Below are 21,538 nucleotides of genomic sequence, written 5' to 3'. Positions count from 1 at the left end.
CTTTACTCATGTCTTTTCATGTCATAATAGCTCCTTTCTTTTTAGATCTCCACTATCTGGATACACCACATTTTATGTATCCATTCACCTCCTAAGGGACATTTTTGTTTTTTCTAAGTTTTAGTAATTCTGACTGAACACAGCTGCCAAAAACAATGTGCAGGTTTCTCATGTGGACATGGAATTTCAATCACTTTAGTTAAATACCAAAGAACCTGTCTCCTGAAAGCACTTGTAAGAGTGTGTTTAATTTTGTAGCATTGGCGATACATTAATAATTGTCAGGATTGAGAATTTGGAAATGGTTTCTTCTTGAACATTAGATCAAGACCATTCCAAGGCCAAATTCCATAGGAAGATGAATCAGAAGCATACCCATTATTCCATATCAGAACACTATACTGTCATGCATTAATTTGCCTTGTTTTGATATGGTATAACAAAGCAGGATTTGGTGCATAGTGTTCACTCAGCTAATAATCCATTAATAAATGAAGAAGCAAACAAAATGAACTAACAAATGAATGGGTTGGCTGGATACATGCAGTCTAAGTGCAGCATCTCACAATTTGCAAAGCATTTTTTGCTTAGTTTAAATCATTTGATCCTCACAGGCTCTTGGGATTTTCACAGGAAATTCAAGCTCAAAAAGCATAAGAGATTTGCCAAGTTAAAGCATGGCAAATCAAGGTTTAACCCTGGGTCTTCCAGTGCTTCTCCCACACCAAAATGTAGTCCTTTTACTAAGAAATGAATGAGATCTTACTAGAGAATCATACACAGAGGCTTTGAATGTGGCTCAATTAGGAAAGTGATCATAGTATAAGAATGAGGACTTCAGCTTGGATCCCCAGAACCCACATGGAAGTTGGATCCTGGAACACAACTCTTAACACCAACCTTGGGGGTACAGAGTTGTAGAAGAGAGACATGTGGATCTCTAGAGCTCATTGGCCAGAAAGTCTAGCTGAACCAATGGGCTTCAAGCCAATAACAGAGACCTCACCTCAAAAGCAAGAGATTGAGAATGACACACATATTGACCTGTGACCTCCATTTGCACACAGGCATGAACACTGACGTGCATGTGAGTACACACACACAGAAATGTGTAACAGATGTATAAAACACACACATGCATGCGCGCACGCACACAGACACACAGACACAGACACAGACACACACACACACACACACACACACACACACACACACACACACACAGAGAGAGAGAGAGAGAGAGAGAAAGAGAGAGAGAGAACCTCAATTCAAGAGCCTTTCAAGAATAGAAAGCATGAAAGTATGAGAACAAAACTAATGCCTCCATTTGGAAGAGGGAGTACCCATTGAATCTCAGACACAAACTGGAATCTCAGTGGCAATGGATGAATATATGGGACATGTTAGTTGGGAGACCAGATGATCAAAAAATACCAGAAACAGATTTTATCAATTTTTCTACTTCACCAATGTCTGACTCTACTTCCTGCCCAGCATATCATGCTACAACTGAGGCTTCAGCCCTTGGAGAAAAGCTGAGAGATTTCTGCAAATGTTTTCTCTTCAACAGATGGAGCAGAAATTGAGAAGCATTACAAGGAAGATGGATTGGTGCATCACATTTGAAACAATAAAAATGCAGCAACGGTTAAAAGCAGTCTTGGGTAAATAGAAACCCAGGGTTGGCCTAAATCTTTTTTTTTTTAATTAAAAGTGAAGGAGAATTTCAAAGTTCTATTTCAGCACCTCCAAGCTTCAGTGCAATGAATGCAGAATGCCTTATGCATCTTGGCTAGATGTCAGACAGCATAAGATTTATGTGAGTTCAGGCCTTAGCCAAGGAAAACCCCAGCACAGGAAACCAGGGAAAGAGATGCAGAGAGGGTAAACTCGCGGACAGAAGAGTCTGGATACTTGGACCCATGTAACTTCCCCCCCTTCTCTCCATCCTCTGCCTTGTAAACAGCCACTGGCATTTCCTTGCTTTTACTGTCTCTGTTTCTATTTTTGTCTCTGTTAACACTGAGATGATGTGTAATTCTCAGGAGACATTCTCAGTTCACCTGCCATGGGCATGTCTAGGTGTTACTCCAATGACTTGGAGACCTAACCAGAAACAGAGACCATTGAATGCTAGGATACTGCCTGTCTCAGAAGTGAGGACAAATCAGCATTCAAGGCCTTCTGGAGTAGGGGGCCTCTGGTCACAATTACTCTTCTGAACTGTTGAAGGAACTTTTACTAAATGCTTAAGTCAGAGCCCTACCCAGCATTATCTGATCCAGTCAGTCTATCAGGGCTTGGATATGCACATTCTGAAAAATAGCTGTTGGGAGATAATAACTTGTGGGATAGAATTCTTGCAAAAGCACACAGTCATGTCAGCAATATGGTCAAATTTATGTTAAACAGTCATCCTGCAACTTTTGGGTTATTTTCTTGCATAGCTCACACAATCCACTCTCACTTAGTCCACAGGTCCAACCACAAACATTTGCTTTTCTGCATGGTTAGTGTTTAAACGGTGCAAAAATATATTTAACACTAAAGTATTAATATGCATATATACCCAAAGGCAGTAAGAAGCACACGTTAGAAAGTACTGATTGTCCCATGCACGTGAACACAGTCACATATACACATACAGGTACCAAACACACACACACACACACACACACACACAACTACAACTATATTCATGAACCAGAACAGCCCTGGTATCTAACATAATTTCAATTCAAGAGATATATTTGAAACATCATTCAAATAAAACTCACAATGCTTCCTTAATAGTTACATACATAAATACATTGATATTCATTTAAGCACTTCCTTCATTGTTAGAAATATTATAGCTGCTTAACAAATGCTTATGAAAGCATGCAAGCATTTTACATGCCATATCTCCTGATGAGAACATTCATTTCCATGCAAGTTTATTCACATATGAATACATTTAGGAATCCATGAGTATATTCAAGCACAAATGGTATATTCATATTTGAAAGAGTTAAGCACACTATTTATGTGAGTCATACTTATGTGGACATACAAATACAAACTACACACACACACACACACACACACACACACACACACGTGCGCAAAATGCACCACACTGACACTCCATACATAGTACACATCATATACCACACAACACACAAAACACCCACACACACATACTACCACACACACATATCACATACTACACACAACACATAATACACATACCACTCACACACCACAAACACACACCATACCACACATACTATACTCATATCACACTTACCATACATGCATATATTTATCATGTACACATTCTCTCTCTCCTCTACACATACTGCATAGCATACAATGTACTATACTCTATATATACCACCCTTATAACAAAAACATAAATGTGTACACATACACTTGTATACCACACATACAGCATACATATTTATCATACATACCACATAATACACACATATATACAAAATACACCCCCCACCACACACACACATCCTAAACACATCACACATATACACACACTCTTCTCTCTACACATACCACATACACACTATACAAAATGCACAAACAGGATAAACATATGTATAACACACACACACACACACACACACACACACACACACACACACACACACATACACATACACACACACACACACACACACCATCATCACTACCACCACCATCACCACCACCCACAAAACCATACAGCTCTCATGGTACAAAACAGAGAGCTTGACTCACTCAACATACTTTTCCAAATTAGGTTCTTCCTCTTCCTGTCAAAATAGACCACTGAATATGAAGACCTGTGAGAGATCATAGAATCTGGAAGAAATAAATGTCACATATAAAACAGATGCCAGGATTAAAGCAAGTCTAGATGATCTGAGCCAATGTTTCACAGGAAACATAAGGCAGAGCGCAGATCAACAGTGGTTAACCATGTGTACAAGAGAGGAAAAGCTGTGGACAAGAACAGGAATAAATGCTTAAGTCACCAGGCATGCAAAAAAATGTCCTAGAAACAGTATAAAAATCACAATGTCATGCATGAATATTACTCTACCTGAATCTAGCATTGTCCTACAACAATGCATATTTAGAGAAATGATGTCTACAATAACAGCCAACATAAAGATTATAGCAGACCTGGCCAGTGTGTAAAGATGTTAATCCTATTAAGTTTCAAGCTCTCTCTTGCTCAAGGTAAGTGTTTGTCTTGGGTGTCAATAAAGTCAACCATCACCCTGTCAGGCAATGCTAGAACATCCAGAAGATTTATGTGTCACCACCACAGGTGACATTTGACCAATGTGTTTACGATAAGTATTATAAGAATTTCATCTCTCATATTTGTATTGTATATGCATATTTATTTAAGAGTAATCTCTAAGTTGCTATATATGTATTTTTCATGGATTGAGAAATAAAGTAAACAAAACAACCACAGATGCCACCTTCACCTAAAAAAAACTCTAATGTCATAATCCTAGACTTTCAATATTTGATGGTACTAAGGTTGGACTTTTTTTTGATTCCACAAATATTCCTTTCCATGAGTTTATGAGACTCTGACTCTAAGTTTTTATTATCCTAATATTCTCTGATTTAAAAATTTGGTAGTTCTGTGCTCGCTTCGGCAGCACATATATTAAAAATTTGGTAGTTTCTAAAATTATACAACTATGGTTCTCAAATGTCAATATTATAAGAATTTGACATTTATAGCTTATAATTTGAAGCTCAGTTCTCTTGATGAGAATGAAGTTGCTATGCCATTATCTGAAGCAGAAGCCTAAAAGGAGCCAAAGTGCCTATACTAAGTGATGAGGACAGAGAGACCATGAAAAGGGAAAGCACCCTACAGAGAAAAAAGCCCTAAGTGCATGCCACTTGTCTCTGAAGTTACCTCCTTCTGCCCATCTTTGTCTTTAACTTCATTTTATGGTCCAAAGAGTGAGAATATTTACTGCTAAAATACAAGTATTTTAGGGGCAGACCCCCTGTGTATCCTAGCATCTACCATAAATCCTGAATGTCTGAACAGAAAGCTCCTAATAAATACTAAAATTGAGACAGCTGGGCACACTGTGGCACACTTCTCTTCCCTCTTTGCCAATGCTTTCTTCCAGTACTCTTCCTCCTTTTCCCTCTTATCCTCTGCATCCTTCTATATCATCTCTTAACAGTTTAAAATTTCCATGTATTAGCCGGGCGGTGGTGGCGCACGCCTTTAATCCCAGCACTCGGGAGGCAGAGGCAGGCTGGATCTCTGTAAGTTCGAGGCCAGCCTGGTCTACAGCGCGAGATCCAGGAAAGGCGCAAAGCTACACAGAGAAACCCTGTCTCGAAAAACCAAAAAAAAAAAAAAAAAAAAAAAAAAAAAAAATTTCCATGTATATTAGTTATGTATGCAATCTCTTAGGAAGCCAATTATTATTTCTCCCATTATACAGATAATGAAGCTGAGGCTAAGTATAATTTATCAAAATCCTTTAAGGTAATAGAAAAAATGGTGAACCTGAAATTGTTGACTCCAACTTCAGAGCTTTCCAAATTCCATAGTTGCTTTGAACTGTCCTTAAAAACAATAAAAAAAATCATCTCCACAAAACACTGAGAAATCCAAAACTCAGACATGAGACCACTGCTTTTGATTCCTCAGTATAATTTTAATACATTTTTCTCAATCAACACCAATTCTTATTTTATGATATCCAGTACTGGCCTTCCATACTCAACAGTTCATTTAATTTTCTAGCCTTTTTTTCTCCTCCTGAGAGTGCTGTACATGGCATGTGTTTATTTTTCAATTAAAGCAAATTAAACTTAATTTTGTTTTGAGAACTTTTTTTTAGAATTTCACAGCCCACGTTGAGATAATTGAGACCCTGCTGTTTCTGGAAGCAGTGTTTAGAGAGAGGAGGCCCTGATCTGACACAACCTTAAAGAAGCCATCTTTTAACACCTCCCTTTCCTTTGTCCCAACAACCTGGTGTTTCTTGAGTCCATCCACTTCCCTGCCACCGTTCTGTCTAGATGTGCATCTTCTACACAGTAGCTATACTACAATCATGACCTGCAAAAGGACTACCAACGCTTTTCCTTTCACTTTCCCCACACACCTCCCTGTCATTCTCAATTGTAGATCTAATAAAGTCAACAACTCCTCTTAGCAGTCAGCAAAAACTGTCTAAATAGAAATTAGAACCAAGTCCTGAAGCTTTAAGTAGCTTTCCTTTCCATTAACCCTCTAGCCTCAACCTCTCTGGACACACTGAAATACTTCTGTTCCTACTCGCCATCTGGAATGGCCTTTCCCTGCATCCAACTAGCTATGCAACCTGCAAGGCCACAGGGATAGACCTCTTTTCTGCTCCTCATCATACATAGGTATATTTCAGCTTCATCACCAGCCACTTGGCACCTCAGACTGTGCATGGCTTCAGATCAGGAAACCAACTCTATTCATAATAAACGTTTCAGAATCAGACATGTAGTAGATCCTCAAGAAACATGCTTCAGAAAATGTTAAGGAAAAGTGAAAACACACACACACACACACACACACACACACACAAAAGCTACAAGAGGACACAGGAAGGGGACAAGCAAGAAAGAGCAAGCAGGATAGTAACCAAATAACAACAGCAACAACAACAAAAAGTAAGACAGAGAGAGAAGAGAAGTGAAGCTTACATTAATTCAGTGAGGAAACTTCTTTATTATCTTATGATAATTTTCTTAGTATGATAATAATTTAAAAAATAATGTAGATCATCAAAATTACCTAAAATCAAATTTATCGCAAAGGCAATGTTCTAGTCTTTGCATAGAAGATAGATTTTCTGCTATTTAGAGCTTCTTATATGTCACATACAGTACTAATAATTAATTGAAAGAAATAGAGAAAGTTGAAATTATAAGGTCAAATAATTTTGAGAACACTTGAATTAAGGATAAGTAAATCTTTATTGTAGGACACATAAGAGTCTTTAAAATGTTTAAGCATATACTATAACGCTTCTCTCAAATGTATTATACTGCCCAATGCACTATTCTCAGGTTTTTCAAAAACCCCAAACAAAACAAAATAATAAAATAGTGCTCAATAGAAAAGAACATGAGAATGTTATGGAAGGAGAATAAGTTTAGAATTGGACACAGGGAACTGGTATTCTAGGCTTGGGGTCTTTGTGAAGAATGTGACCTTTTTCAGTCCAGTCCCTGTTGTGATAGTCTTAATTTTTTCTGTGTGTGTGTGTGTGTGTGTGTGTGTGCTGTCGCAATTCAGGTGTGTGTATGTATAGGAACATGTAGAGATCAGAGGAGAACCTCAAGTGTCCATGCTCACCTTTCACCATGTTTGATACAGTCTCTTGAAAGTTGCTGCTGTATATTGTCGAGCTTCAAGAAATTCTGTCTCTGCTTCTTACCTTACCACAAGAACTTTATGATTACAGATGCATGTTACCCTGTCCAGCTTTACAGTAGTTTAGTGAAACTGGACTGTGGTCCTTATGCTTCTATAGGATGCACTTTATTTACACTCTGAACCATCTCCTCGGCCCTTGAATTCTTTACCTGTCAAAACACAGGAATAGCGATGTGGAGTTTTAAGAATCTTAGCTTAGCCCTCAAATTCTATGGTTCTGGGATAAAGACGCACAAACTTTATTAGGTTCACCATGTCATCCACCCTCATTTATTTCCAGAAGTCTGAATTTTTCCCTGTTCATCTCCAGGACAACCTTTCTGGAAAACCGAGAGAGAAATAATTTTAGTCCTGAGGTCTCCTAGGCAAACGTTTCATTTCCATAGGAGCCTATCTTAAATAAGGAACACATTGTCTGGATATCATTTCATCTGCTGACAGCAAATGTGTGTCATGTATTCTGATGACAAAGGTGATGAAGGCACAGTTTTACATTAGCCTTTCTTCCCGGGGAACCCTTGGGGATATGTCTAAGCCATATTTGGCTTGCAAGGAGCTCAATACAATGGCTTAAATGGCAAGAGAAGTTGAAAACGATGCTTTTGAGTCATTGTTAAAGCCTTGGACCTTCATATTCAAATCTTACAAATGTGTAAGAAAGCAAAGCAGGTAAGAGGAGCTGCTTGGGTGCAGGAAGAAGGTTGAAAGCTAAGCTGGTCTCAGAGGCAGCCTCAATTTATCACCTCCTCCCTGCTTCCAAAGTGACTTCAGAATGATCCTATAAACCTCAAGACTTCACTTCAAAGGTGAGAAAATGAAGGGCAGAGGAGTGTAATTTACTCAAAATTCAAAATAAACAGAGAAAAGACCTCCTGAGTCACTCATGATTCTCAAACCATGACACACAAAGTGTCATCCCCTCAAGAAATGGTTTCATTTAATATAAAGATGGCACTAATTTGTTCTAAGGGGCCCAGACCCACTCTTGTTCATTAGAAATCACAAATCACTTAAACAATCACCACTATTTTATGAATATTTTTACTCAAGCCAATGGTGAGTTAAAAAGAGTTTAAAAGTTAAAAAGTCATTTAAATTTGGCTTAGGATGGCTTACAAAAGTAGGTAACTATACTCATGGATTCTCCTGTGTTTCAGTTTTTCGTCTAACCTACCCTGGATTACTCATTAATCCTGTTAATCCTACTAATTAAAGCACTGATTATCCAAGTAATGCACACTCATTACAGAATATAAGAAAATACAGGGAAGCATCAAAGAAGAAATGAAACTCGTTCATAACGCATTATCCAAAAATAGCCACTAATACATATGTGCATCTTACTCAACAATCATGAAATCTGTAATATTTTGTTTCATATGCTCCTTTAATCACTCACCTAAAAGTAAGTCAATATAGAAAGGTCTCCTTCCCATCAAAGGGCCTTTTCAAAAAAGTGCTGTTTATGGACTACTTGCTATGCATAAGACATTTTGTCAAGTGCTTTCTGTATGTGATATCCACTCTCACATCAAAACTTTATGGAAGGTTCTGTTGATATTTCCTATCATTCCATCTCTTGGTATATAAAGATACCTCTCAAAGAGCACAATTAGAGTCTTCGGAGTCTATTTTATACTTTGTTTTATTTCTATTTTCTTTTGTCCTCAAAGGAACGTTCTTCATAGACCCTGCACATCTAACTGATTTCTTAGAGTGAGGGTCACATTCTTAATTTAGAATTATTTATACCTCCCTTGTAAAAATTAGGATAGCTTAGGAGTGTGTCTGGATGTTGTACCTGCTCTCCTAATAATGAATCTCTCCCCTCACTTCCTGTTGCTCACTCCACCCCAGTCACACTGGCCTCCTTACACAGGATCTCGCCTCAGAAGATTCCTCAGGAGCATGGTCCAACCTCTGGTATTTTACTTTGTCATTCACTTGCAATTCTCCCTTTGTCTACTTTCAGGAGTCAAGAAGGGTCTACCTGGTTACCTCTACCTAGAATGCTACCCCCCAGGAGATGTCCCTGGCTGTATTCTGGATCTCCGCCAGATCTCTCTTCAAAATTCAGCACTTTCGTGGGCATTTCCCTTCCCTATTTACATGAATTATCATGCCCTCTCCCACCATGCCATCTGTCCCTCCCAACTTCCTTCTCTAGTCACGTTATATTTTCTCTTCTCTATTATGCTTATCACCATCTGACACACACTATATTTTTGCTTGTTTATTTATATAACAACTTTTCCCTTAATTAGAGCATGAGTTCCAAGATGGGGTTGGGGGTCTTAGTCAGTTGTGTTCACTGCTGTTTTCACAGCTCTTAGAACAGTGTCTGACATAAAGAAGTGTACAACAAGAAGTGCTCCTTGTATTATTTATTTTTCTCTTGTGTGTACATGTATGCAGGCACAAATGTGTGTGTGTGTGTGTGTGTGTGTGTGTGTGTGTGTGTAAGTACATGAAACACAGATTAGACTGCCAGAAATCTTCCCCAATTGCCTTTTACCTTTGTCATTGAAGTAGTTCTCAACTAACTCAGACCTTGCTGACAGGGCTAGCAGAGCCCTGGGATTATAGGTATGACCATGTCCATCTGGCATTTGCATGGACTCTGGGAATCTGAACTCCACTCCCACATTTGCCCAGAAAGTACATTAACCACTGACTTACCTTGCCAGATCTATTCTTTCATTTTAAAATGAAGCAAACACAAGCCACATGTGTGCTACCTGTGTACTTCTAACACTACAAGGGAGTCTATTTTCCTGCACTGCTCACCTGGATAGCATTTACCGCTAAAACAACTGACAACATCAACATCATCAACAATGTCAATATCAACAACAAAAATAAAAAACATTTTGATAATGCTACTTGGCATCATGTTGCTTTTGTTCTTCTTTATCATTATCATCATCATCATTGTCATTATTATTATTTATTTTCACATAGAAAAGTAAAGCTTTCTTATATTACATCCTGATTTCTTGCTTAATTTTTTTCTCATTTCTCTTGTAACATTTTTTTGAGATGCCTAAACAAGCAACCAAAACAAACCAAAAATACTCCTTTTTGGTGGGGCAGAATGTAATTGTGGCATTTTCATGCAAACATATTGTTCTATTTGTCCCCACTCATCTCCTTTTCTTATTGTCTTCTATTCTAAATCCTTCCTGATGGCTCCTTTCTTTCCCCTCAATTTTTTCCCACATCTGCTTACCCTTGTTTTAAATGGAGAAGGAATATTTTCTTTTTGAAAGTACAGGTGTAACCAAACATGCTCTTCATTTTAAAGTTCTACGCATTTGCCTTCTAATAGCATGTGATTCTACAATTATGACTGAGCTCTTGGTCCAGTAATATGGAGAGGCAACTTGGCTTGAGCACTTTCCAATATCAATACAGTTCTCCTTTCTACTTGTTTCTAACATGGTCAACATCAATTCTCTTGAATTCATGTATGTGTGTGCGTAAGTTAATAGAAAAAACATACAGAGACAGAAATATCCACAGGAATATGTACAGTATCTTGCAACATCTGGCTGTTGAAATTCATTCCATCTCCACCCTACAATTTCTTGAGTTCCTTTTAACAGTGACAGTGAGATCACTGCTATCAGAAGTGGGCTTGGAGTTACCGTTTCCATTAAAAGGAAGATCTTGGCACTTAGCTCTGGCTCAGAGTTAGAAAGTAGCTTATTCTATGATGGTTGGCCCTGGTTTCAACAGCATTTGAACTCCCACAATTAGGGTGCAAATAAATAGGCTAAGCTAAGGTTTCCTGCAGAGGCATTGTGAAGTTAAATTACTATTTTAAGAGGCTATGAAACTGGCAGTGAGAACGCACTGGAAGAGTGGAAGATATTCATGATACTGACAGATAAAGAAGGGAAGGAAGTAAATGCAGATTGTTAGTGAGGATTTAGGAAGCTCTTTGCAGCAGCCCCGTTTATAACTTCTCCTGGAACAAGCATAATGGATGCCTTCCTATTTTAGACATCTGAAAGATCAGAACTGAGTCTTACAACATAATGGTTGATGATTTGCAATGACTGACCCTGCCCAAGACAATAGAGACCTAGTATCAGGCATCAACCTCCACTACAAGAAGCCACCAAACTGCCCATGGGGGCAGGCTGGAAGCTGCTACTAGCTGGACAACGCCTTAGGATAATGCAAGGAGGGAGGGCAATTCAGTCAAAGGACATCACATTTAATGTGCTATGATAGACAAGTGCTTGAGTTCTGATATTGTCACTTATTACATATCTTACAGTGAATTCCCTATTTTTGAGACAGAATGTCCTTGTTGGGAAACTGGAGAGAATAATTTTAATTTTCGAGTACCACAGTAAAGAATAAATGGAATTTTAAAAAAAGAACATTTCAAGGTATTCAGGAATTTGATAAAATAAATGGCATTAATGGTGTGAAAGGGAATCATGAAGACAAAGATAAACAGAGTATCCAGCTACTGTCAATCACCCATGCTTTCAGGTAAACCTGATGGACACACTGGCCTGACATACTGGGAAATGAAGTAGACAGGTGCAGTTTGAGAGGTTGCGGGGATTCAGGATGCCACAGTTCTGTATTACCTTAAAGAGAATGATTCTATATATGAAATAAGACCAAAGAAAAAGGAGAGAAAATTAAATATATGGATGATGACTTTCAGCTTTCCTGGTCAATGTCCTGTCTTCATCTTCTTTCTGACCCATAGTAACCCAGAAGTAAAAATTCTGCTTTAGTAATTCTGCATACTATGATGCCCTTTTCCTACTTTTTCAGTCTCTCCTCTAACCATTGCTGTCGTACTGCTACACTGTGGGGTGCAGCGAGGGAGCTGATGTGTAAAAGTGATCCTTGGAGTTCCTTTGCAAGGTCATGTCTCAAACCTAAAAGTAATCTCTTTTGGTATGATTTTTCCAGTTAGAAAATAAGCCCAAGAATTCAGATAATGCTCAATCTGATACATCAGGGCATAGCAGTAAAAAGAGCAAAAAAAAAAAAAAAATGGTTAATGCTATGTGGTTGTGACAATCTGCTAGGTACAGTTTGAAACACTTACAAAATCCCTCATTAAATTCTCATTTTACTTCCATACAGAGTTGTTATTGTTCTCCCCATTTTACAGATGGGGAAACTGACGTGGGAACATTAGGTAACCCAGCTAACGTCACAGAGCTAGTAGTGGTAGCACAGGTATTCAGACTCTGGCCCTCAAGCTTTCAATCACTGTTTTCAAGTCAGATAGAAATGGATTCAAATCACCCATACCCCACCATTGGCTTAATATTTGGTCTCAAAGGGCAACATTGTTGTTGCATAACTCAGGTTTTACATCTCCAAAATGGGAGAGTGTTCTACCTACTATGTGCTTAAAGACAGCATACAACAAAGAATGTACTATGTACCTATCATAGTACAAACGAACAAGCTCGACACACACCGCAGCAGTCCAGGAGCGGTTCTACAATAGTGGCATTTCAGCCACTCCTGAATACTGTGGGTGAAGACCCTGAACTCTGAACAAATGTATTTTTCCCCATTCAAAAAAGAGAGGAGACAAAACGGAGAAAAATGTGACTGGCTTGCTAATATTTTCAGAAATCATTTGTAAGGCTTCACTGGACTTTGAACGATACTGTCCTGTTAATATGCACTCAGAATAAAATTATAACTCTCTCAGCCCTTCCCAGCCTTAGCCATCTCTGGAAATGGCACTTGATGATGACCACTTCCTCTGAAACAGTCATGTCTCCAAAAATGTGTCCCAGCAGCAGAATGACATTACCAGCCCTTGCCAGGTAATCTATTTTTCAATCTTTTCCCTACACGCCTACACATATCAAAATGCTGATTTCCTCTTTTTAAATGGCTGCTCTGCTTGTGCAGATGTTTTTATAGTACTACCAAGGCTCCTTGTAGGTGCTCCCCCTACAATATGCCTATAAACTCAGAACTCATCAAATTCTATGAGAAATTTAGTTTACCCAGTACCATGTCAACAGCATCATATTTGCTCAAAGCTATGGTCTCTGTCACATTCTCAAAATGCTCTTCTAGATTTATTGTGGGGCTTCTGGATACTCCAGGGATTCCCACAGGCATCAAGCATTTCATTTATTTTTACAGATGGCTAATTCTTAGAATAGCAACTTAAGAACTTTTCCTTTAATAGGGTGGGTCTTCTAAAATGCAGTCAACCCCAGGATATGTAGGAACCTTCTTCCATTCAGATCAACTTGTAATCTGTAAACTGGCTATTCCACTGTAACCACAGGATCTGTTCTTCCCTGCTGGCCCATTTTCTGGGCCTCTGAAATGCTAGATAAGTTACATCTCAGAAAGCCTTTGGGGCCTGTATTGGGTTAACCCTTACAAAGAGTTCTAGCTGTTCAGATGGGCCATTTACTTGGAGCCCTGCAGTTCCAGCCTTTACAGTTTACACAAAAACGATTGCATCTTACTTTTGTTAATTGCCTTATGGATCTACTTCCCACCCTTGGGGGAATATAGTTTTTTAGCAATTCCCAAGAGGATGCCAACATGCCTCTATACAGCTCTGCACCATGTGAGTACAGAATTTGTTAAGAATGATAGATTGTGTGCCTTCATTGGGCTTCCTCATCCTGTGTGGCAGTAGCAGGCAACAGTGGTAATTGACCACTGTTCACTTTCTCACACCTAGTCTTATTCAGGCTAGTCTCCTGAAGGCCACTAGCAGTCTCTAAAAGAGGGTTCCCCTGGGAGACAAAAACCTCCTTCACTGTCATATGGAAAAAAATTAATTTCACTTTTCCTTGGCCTCATTATTTTCTTAATTGTCTTTTTTTGCCCCCTCAGTTGCAAGGACTGTCTATGGATTTGTGGAAAACCTTTTTGGGCTGCTGTGTTCCAGGAGAATAGTGGGTTTCATGTTAACAGTTAATCATTTTGATATTAAGAGTTGCACCAGTGGCAACAGGCTCAGCATCTCTCCAACTCAGCCAGCCTGTCTTGAATCACAATCAGTGCTGTGAGATACGACGTTCTTTAGATTTGCTCATCTCTGAGAGGCCATCTAACTCTCATGATGAAGAATAGCCACCATGCATGTGTCTCTCTCTGCTTTTACAAGAACTTTGTCATGCTACATTTCCATACAACCAGCAATACCTCTTCAGCAAGCCAAGCAACAGTACGGTCCCTCTAAATTTATAGAAGGCAAACCTAGAGAGAGAAAGATAGGCTCTTAAGGAGTCTTTATTGACACTGAGAGGAGTCAGGATTAGAATTAAGAACTTATGTCTCTGTACTTGTAGCCTATGAGATTTTGAAGTGAAGGAGATATAAAATAAAAAGATACAATCCCTGATCTTGAAGATCTTATAATTACTGTTCATCCTCATCATTGTCTTTTCTGAAGTGTCCTCCTTTAGCCTTTCCCTTTCCCTAAACTCTATGAGATTCTGAAATGGCAATTACCATCCCATTATGAATAGTTGGGAATTTGCATATCTCTTCAGTTAGAAGACCTGTATTCATCATCGTTCACTAGCATATCTGCTTAACCACTTTGTCCAAATCCTTTTGCACATCATATTTGATAAATCTTTGCAGTTGAAACTGCAGTCAGAGTCTACTCTTTTCCTCAGGTTTCCATTATCTGCTGCCCACATGTTCAGTCTCTTCCCCCATTTCTATCTATTTGCTTTTAACTTTTAAGCCCAAGGATTTCTCGAATGTGGTACTCTTAAATAGGACTGGAAGTTAAGATGAGCAGAAAACATTGAAACGACTGATTAAAAATGGGCATGATGAAAACATAACAGAGTCCCTAATAATGACCTCCTGTTAACTTCCAGAACGCCTTTCTTCTCAGACTTCAATCTTCCCAACTAAAGATGTGTCAAGAGAAAAATGTCAAAACCTCTCACTCCCTTGTACAAGACCTTTCGGATGTGGGCTCTGTCTGTCTCTCCTGTTTCATTTCATGTCGCACTCTGCCTCACTTAAAGCTTTATCAACACTGGGAATCTGTCCATCCTTAGCCTTCTTAGCCATCTCCCTGCATAGTGACTCTATTTTTCCCTTTTTATTTAAATCTAACATCAGTATATTACTAAGAAATGACTTTTTATGACTAACTCATCTAAAGTTATATCTCCCACCTTCCTTTCTAGCATAGGGCCTATAATTACCCGTATGACATTTAATATTAGATTTAATTACTGTGGTTTTCTATTTGCTTACTCACTATTAGCCATCTCTTCCCCTTTGTGTGAGCTCCACTGAAAGCAGGACTGTGTTCATACAACATTCCTGATGTGTAAACCTGAACTGTCTGTTTCAAGGGCCATCAGACACATAGAGTTTCATAAATAAAAACGAGAAAGAAAGAAATACTAAACAAAATCAAACCTCACTTCATCAGTAGCCCTCAAGTACATTTAAGAGTGCAGTGTCTACCATATTGGATAGCACTGAGAACATGTTTCTTATTCCCCAAAGTTCTATTTGACAGTACTATTCTAGGGCACTATCTGACAAGCAGAGGACACTCTATTAACACCTACTGTTACTGAAAATAAATAAATGCTTTTTTCAACCCTAACCCAATACACATCCTCCTCATAACTTTGTGTCAAAGCCCTAAAGGTGAGATAATCTAGAAAATAATCATAAAATATTGTGCAGTATAAGACAGGCTTTTCAAATGAATATCATAGGATTCTGGGCTCTTCTACTCAAAGTAGAATATTTTCAATTATATGATTATATTTACTTGTTTATATGATTATAGCATGTAAGGACCTGGTGACTAGAAAATAATTGTGTTTGTTCAATTGCGGAGATTTATAGATAATGGGAAGGTTTACACTCAAAACAAGAAAACATCTCACAACTCTCTCCAGATTTAGCACCAGCTCCTTTGGGTGGTAATGAACTAACTGTTAGTATTAAAACTGAGACTTGGAAGACACATGTTGCCTATGTTACCAAAACAGTTTTTATTCCAGACTATGGAGAAAGGTTTGATTATTGAAAAACTTTCAGAGGTTTCTTCAGTGAACTTCTTCAAAGAAAACACTATTTTTATTATAAATACAGAGATTCTACAATAGTTTTATAACATCAGTTCCAAAGAGCAAACAGTGTGCTCCAGCTGTTTCTAGCATCCATTGAACAAGCAATCTCATTGGTGACCAGTGATGCTGATCATGTAGTAGAAGAGTGGAGATGCTCAAGCAATGTTCAAATCCTTGCCCTACTGCTTAAAAGGAAGCTGGCCAACATGAACTTCACCTTCCTCTGCATAGGAGGTGCATCTGCCTCACTGGAGGGGAAGGAAGATTAGATAAGAGAATAAATCTAAGGATCTTGGGACACAGCAAGGAATATTGTCAAGTTAGATATAACTACCTGTCTACACCATTACCAGTACCCCTGAGTTGTTGGATAAGTAGTGTAATTTTGAAGCTATATGGCTTTGCTTTGAATAAAGGAGGACAAATTGTGTGTGTGTGTGTGTGTGTGTGTGTGTGTGTGTGTGTGTGTGTGTGTGTAAGAGAGAGAGAGAGACAGAGAAAGAGAGGACTGACATACTGTTGACAGTGGACATGGCATGCAAAAGCAAACACTGATAGACCAATTGCTGTGTGCCAGTGCCTAGGTATTATAAGAGAAATGTTCCTAATAAGAACACATGTTGATGTGATCAAGAGAGTTCTGTCTCTGTGTGGTTGACAAACAGAGCAAACAGAGACAAAAACTAAATAAATAGGGTTTCTAATTATATCAAAATCCAGACAAAAGAGTGGTTCTGAAACATGGTCTTTGAAAGACTTTGAAGGATTATCTGTGCCAGATACTATAGGGTTACTAGAATGGAGGAAAGTATGATATATTCATTATCTTACACAAGAAAGATTATAATGAAAAACAATGGGGAGGAGTTGTTTGAAAAACTATTTGATAACTCTTCATCTTCCTATGCTTTTTTTCATATCCTAACTTATTTGTTAAACTTTGGATTTTAGGTCAGAGGACATAGGGGGAGAAGGATGTTATGACTAATTGTAAGAGTCTGTTTTCATGATACATTATAATGACTTCCTCTAAGGATTCGGGATGAGAAAGCACATGCAAATCAGAAAATATTTCCTCACACACTTCAGGGCCTTTGGGGGCAAAGACACTTTCAGAGAAACTGGATTTTTTGATCAATAGGATAAACTCTCTTGAGACCACTAAGAGATGTCCTGCTTGAACTGAACAAGAGAGAAATTTTTTTTACAGTCCCCACCTATGCTGCTACAGATATATTCCCTGCAGCCTGAGCTGGGCCTTCTCAACTCAGCAGGGGGGCCCCAGCGCTGATTTGGAATAACTGAGCTGTTTCTCCTCAACTGAAATGGAGTCACAGCTCCCCCTTCTGGGAGCTAAAGTGCCATCTAGCTCCAGAAAAGACAACGGTTGTGAGGTTGTTAATGGCTTTATTGCAGATGGGCCTAAAATCCCCATGTTTCTCGGTACTTCCCTGCACCCCAAAAAGAGCATCTAAAAGACTGGCAACACACTTATTTAATGAATCTGATTCAACTCCTGAAGGACCTGTGACTCAAAGAACTTTATATTTTCCTTACCCTGAGGTTGTGAGCCCCAGTACACACATTTACACAGTGTAGCTCAATTTCCTACGAAGGTTAAGTGTTTCATCGGAGGGAATATAGGAGGAAGGGAGGGTTTCTAGCCTTGTGTACACACACCTGTATATGAATGCCTGCATATGCTTGCAGATGCTCCTGTGCCTATACCATGAATGTGAGATTTAATTAATTTAAATAAATTTGTTTTCCTGAAGTATTTGCATGGACAGCTAAGTATATAATGTTCTCAAGAAAGCAAAGCTTTCCTCATCAAAGGCTCAAATATAGTCAAATGCTCTACTGGGTTCTGTGTATCAGTCACATCATGTTGAGTGCCCACGTGCATGTAATTATCTGATGACATTGAAAAGAGAATCTATCCTCTCTCTCTCTCCCTCCCCACCCCCTTGTGTATACATGTGTGCATATGTGTCTAGTGCTTTTGTGAAGGAAGAAGAATGACTGAGCACTAGGCTCTCCCTCTCCTGGGTCATGATTCCACATGAAGAAGGACAGAAATGCGTCTCTGAAACAAGTTCCAGAAGGGAAAACAGGCAGTTATCATGGTTGGGAGTGTGGGGGGCAGGTAGAATTAGGAAATGTTGTGATTCCTTGGAGTCAAAAGGACATAGATCTGGCTGAAAAACATGAGTTCTAGTCCTGGGCATGGCACCAAATTGCTAGTGAATATTGGGGAACTGTCATCCTCTCTCTGAGCCAGAGTCCTGCCTGTTTGCTCTTGAATATGCTTTCCAGTTCTGATCCATTCTCCACTGGAAAGAGATAATGAGAGCCTTTATCAACATGAGGGCTCTTCGTCTGTCCATACTCCCTCCACAACTGCACTAGGAGGCTGTGCTCTGACCTGAGTTTTGTAAAGTCTATGCTATGGCCATGGCCTCCTGAAGACTTCAGCCTGAACGATCAGCCCATAGGCAGAGAATGGTATTGTGAGCAAGTGCTTGCAGGTAGAACAGTCACCCACCAGCTGGGGCAGGTTCCTACAAACACACACGTCTGCTTTTATCTCTCCTCAGAAGATACAGATGCACATACATAAATATTTGTTAAAGCGGGTATATTTCTATCTTCTTTCCCTCCCAAGAGGCCTTTCCAAGGAGCCCTTAGAGGCACTGCATCCCACCACCTCAGCCTCGTCTTCCAGCTTTTCTGCTTTCAAGCAGAATGGCTGCCATTTACCTTGAGAAAGTAACAGCTGCCTAGTCTGGAAGCCATGCTAACAGCAGTAAAACTCAGCATTTTTGCTGAGTAGGGCAAGCCTTTAAGAGGCAGCCGGGAATCAAATCAATGGCTGGCTCCAGAACCACGGCCCAACTGTACCTGGGCAGGGTGGCCAAAGTATTTACCTACACAAGCTCCTAAAGGGTGGAGGAAATAAGAAGGAGACCTTAAACTCAAATGGTCTTCCTGAGAGCCTTCTCAGGGACCCCTGCCCTTGGCAGTATTTTAGATCCAAGCATGAACTGTGAGGTGCAAGTCAACTACTATAACATTCTATCATGGATTCCCCACCCACATCCCTCACAAACCTTAAGTCTCCCTTGGTCCTTACACAGGTACAGACCACCACCCCCACACACATATCAATCTCTCTCCCTTCTCACAGCATCTTCCTAACTTCCTGGAGCCATGGAAAAGAACGGCTTTCAGAAGAGATTCTGGGGCTTCCAGAGCTTGCCTGAGATGGAGAAGGCAAAACGAATGCGTCCTAGGAAAGTACCCTATCAGTCTCCTGGCAAAGCACCCAGAGCTGCCCCAAATTGTATTTTCTCTAGGACCCTGTGCGACTAAGATGGAGAAGCACATCCCCAGAGGACGTTTACTCTTTTCCCCTGAAGAAATTCTGGCAAACTTGCCCAGACCACCCCCTTAAAGGGGGGGGGGGGGGGGGGGTTGTGATTTCAACAGGGAGACAGGGCGATCTCTCTACCCCACTCTTGCTGTGCACTAGATAAGGAGATCCCTGACTTTCTCCTTTCCATTGCACTCAGTATCTAGCATCTCCAAATTCCCATCAGAATCCTGGAGTCTACCCAGTGTGGAATTTAAAGGGACAGCATCTCCTTTGCCTCAGGTTTTGGACATATCTTCTTCATTTTAAACAGTGAGTCCAAGTCTGCACCACTACCCTATGGTTTAGAGGAAATTTTCCTTCAATGGCACATACACCAGGTTAAATAAGGCACCGTCTATATCCCTATCATCTCCCCCAAACAAGCCCAGAGCCCTAAGAGGAAGTCCACAGCGGGCTTCCCGGTAGCTACGTGATCCTGTAGTAAGAACCCCATTCCATCTCCTGTTAGCTGAAGATACCTAATTAAAAATACACAGACGCGCACACATGCAAACACATACATACAAACATACACACATACACACATCGCGCTGAAAGTAGGTTATAGGGTCTACACACACACACACACACACACACACACACACACACACACACACACACACACACACACCACACGCCACACGCCACACGCATCAAACGCGAACGACGCCGCACAGTCAAACGCACACTAGCACATCAAGTTCCCACCATGGTACACACGTCGGGAGCGCGCGGGGACACACGCCACTTACTAAAACCGGCATTTAACCCTTGGTGTCCAAGCTACAGGGACCCCAGTCTCCGGAACAGGAGGGGACTTGGCGGCTAGGGAAGCCGGACGAGGGTGCTGGGAGGGGGAGGGGAGGCGCGGGCAGGGGCGCCCCGACTGCGGTCCGGGGCGGGTTCCATGGTCAGAGGGGCTATGGGAAGCTGAGCCCGGGGTCGCCTTACCTGGAGTCAATGTCCGTCTTTGGCGGAGAGCAGCGGGAGGACGCTTTTTATTCGGCTCGGTGGGAACTTGGAAGAGCCCTGCGTCCTGCTCGCATACCGGGAACGGCGCGGGGACTGCAGGCGTGGGGGTACCTGGCTTCTAGCAGCCTGGCTCATACTCAGCCGTAAAGTCCCCTTGGCTGGTCCCGAGGACAGGCATGAATCCCGGCTCCGGAAGGCGGCCACTACTCCCTCTGCCTCCGGCTCTCTGGCTCTCTCGCCCTTTCCTTCGCCTGCGCTCTTCTCCTCCTCCTGCCCCCCCGCGCTAGATCAGTTCGCAGCCGTGGGGACCCGGAGAGAGGCGGCTGGCGAATGGAGAGGGAAGTCCAAGTACGCCGCGGTCTCCGGGCGGGGAGCAGCGGAGGCCGGGCTAGGCAGGGGGAGGGACTTCGTCGGCGACGGAGGAAAATGAATGGGGGAGCGGCTGCCTGGGGGCGGGGAGGGAGGAGCCTAGCGGCCGGGAGGATTCCTAGGAGTGTTTTGTACATCTTTAGGTGGAGGAGAAAGAGCCGGGAGAGGAGAAGTGGGGCCTCCTGGAGGGAGGGGCGGCCTAGGTGGGCCTAGGATTAGCCACTGGGCAAGTCGCATGGGTCTGGGGAC

The 21,538-nt window shown here is 40.7% G+C and overlaps 1 protein-coding gene across 1 annotated transcript in view; it reads right to left on the bottom strand.

Moving 5' to 3' along the window:
* Window positions 1-21,284, bottom strand: part of Brinp1 (BMP/retinoic acid inducible neural specific 1) — a 185,745-nt gene extending 164,461 nt beyond the window's left edge. Inside the window, exon 1 of the mRNA XM_052714955.1 lies at window positions 20,900-21,284. The gene's annotated coding sequence lies outside the window, so the exon portion shown is untranslated. The remainder of the gene's footprint in view (window positions 1-20,899) is intronic.
* Window positions 21,285-21,538: the final 254 nt, after the last annotated feature.

Source organism: Peromyscus californicus, unplaced genomic scaffold, assembly GCF_007827085.1.
Source record: "Peromyscus californicus insignis strain IS unplaced genomic scaffold, ASM782708v3 Scaffold_5__1_contigs__length_169319896, whole genome shotgun sequence".
Lineage (NCBI taxonomy): Eukaryota > Metazoa > Chordata > Mammalia > Rodentia > Cricetidae > Peromyscus > Peromyscus californicus.
The sequence above is the reverse complement of the archived record's forward strand: the minus strand, read 5'-3'. Positions and strand labels throughout refer to the sequence as shown.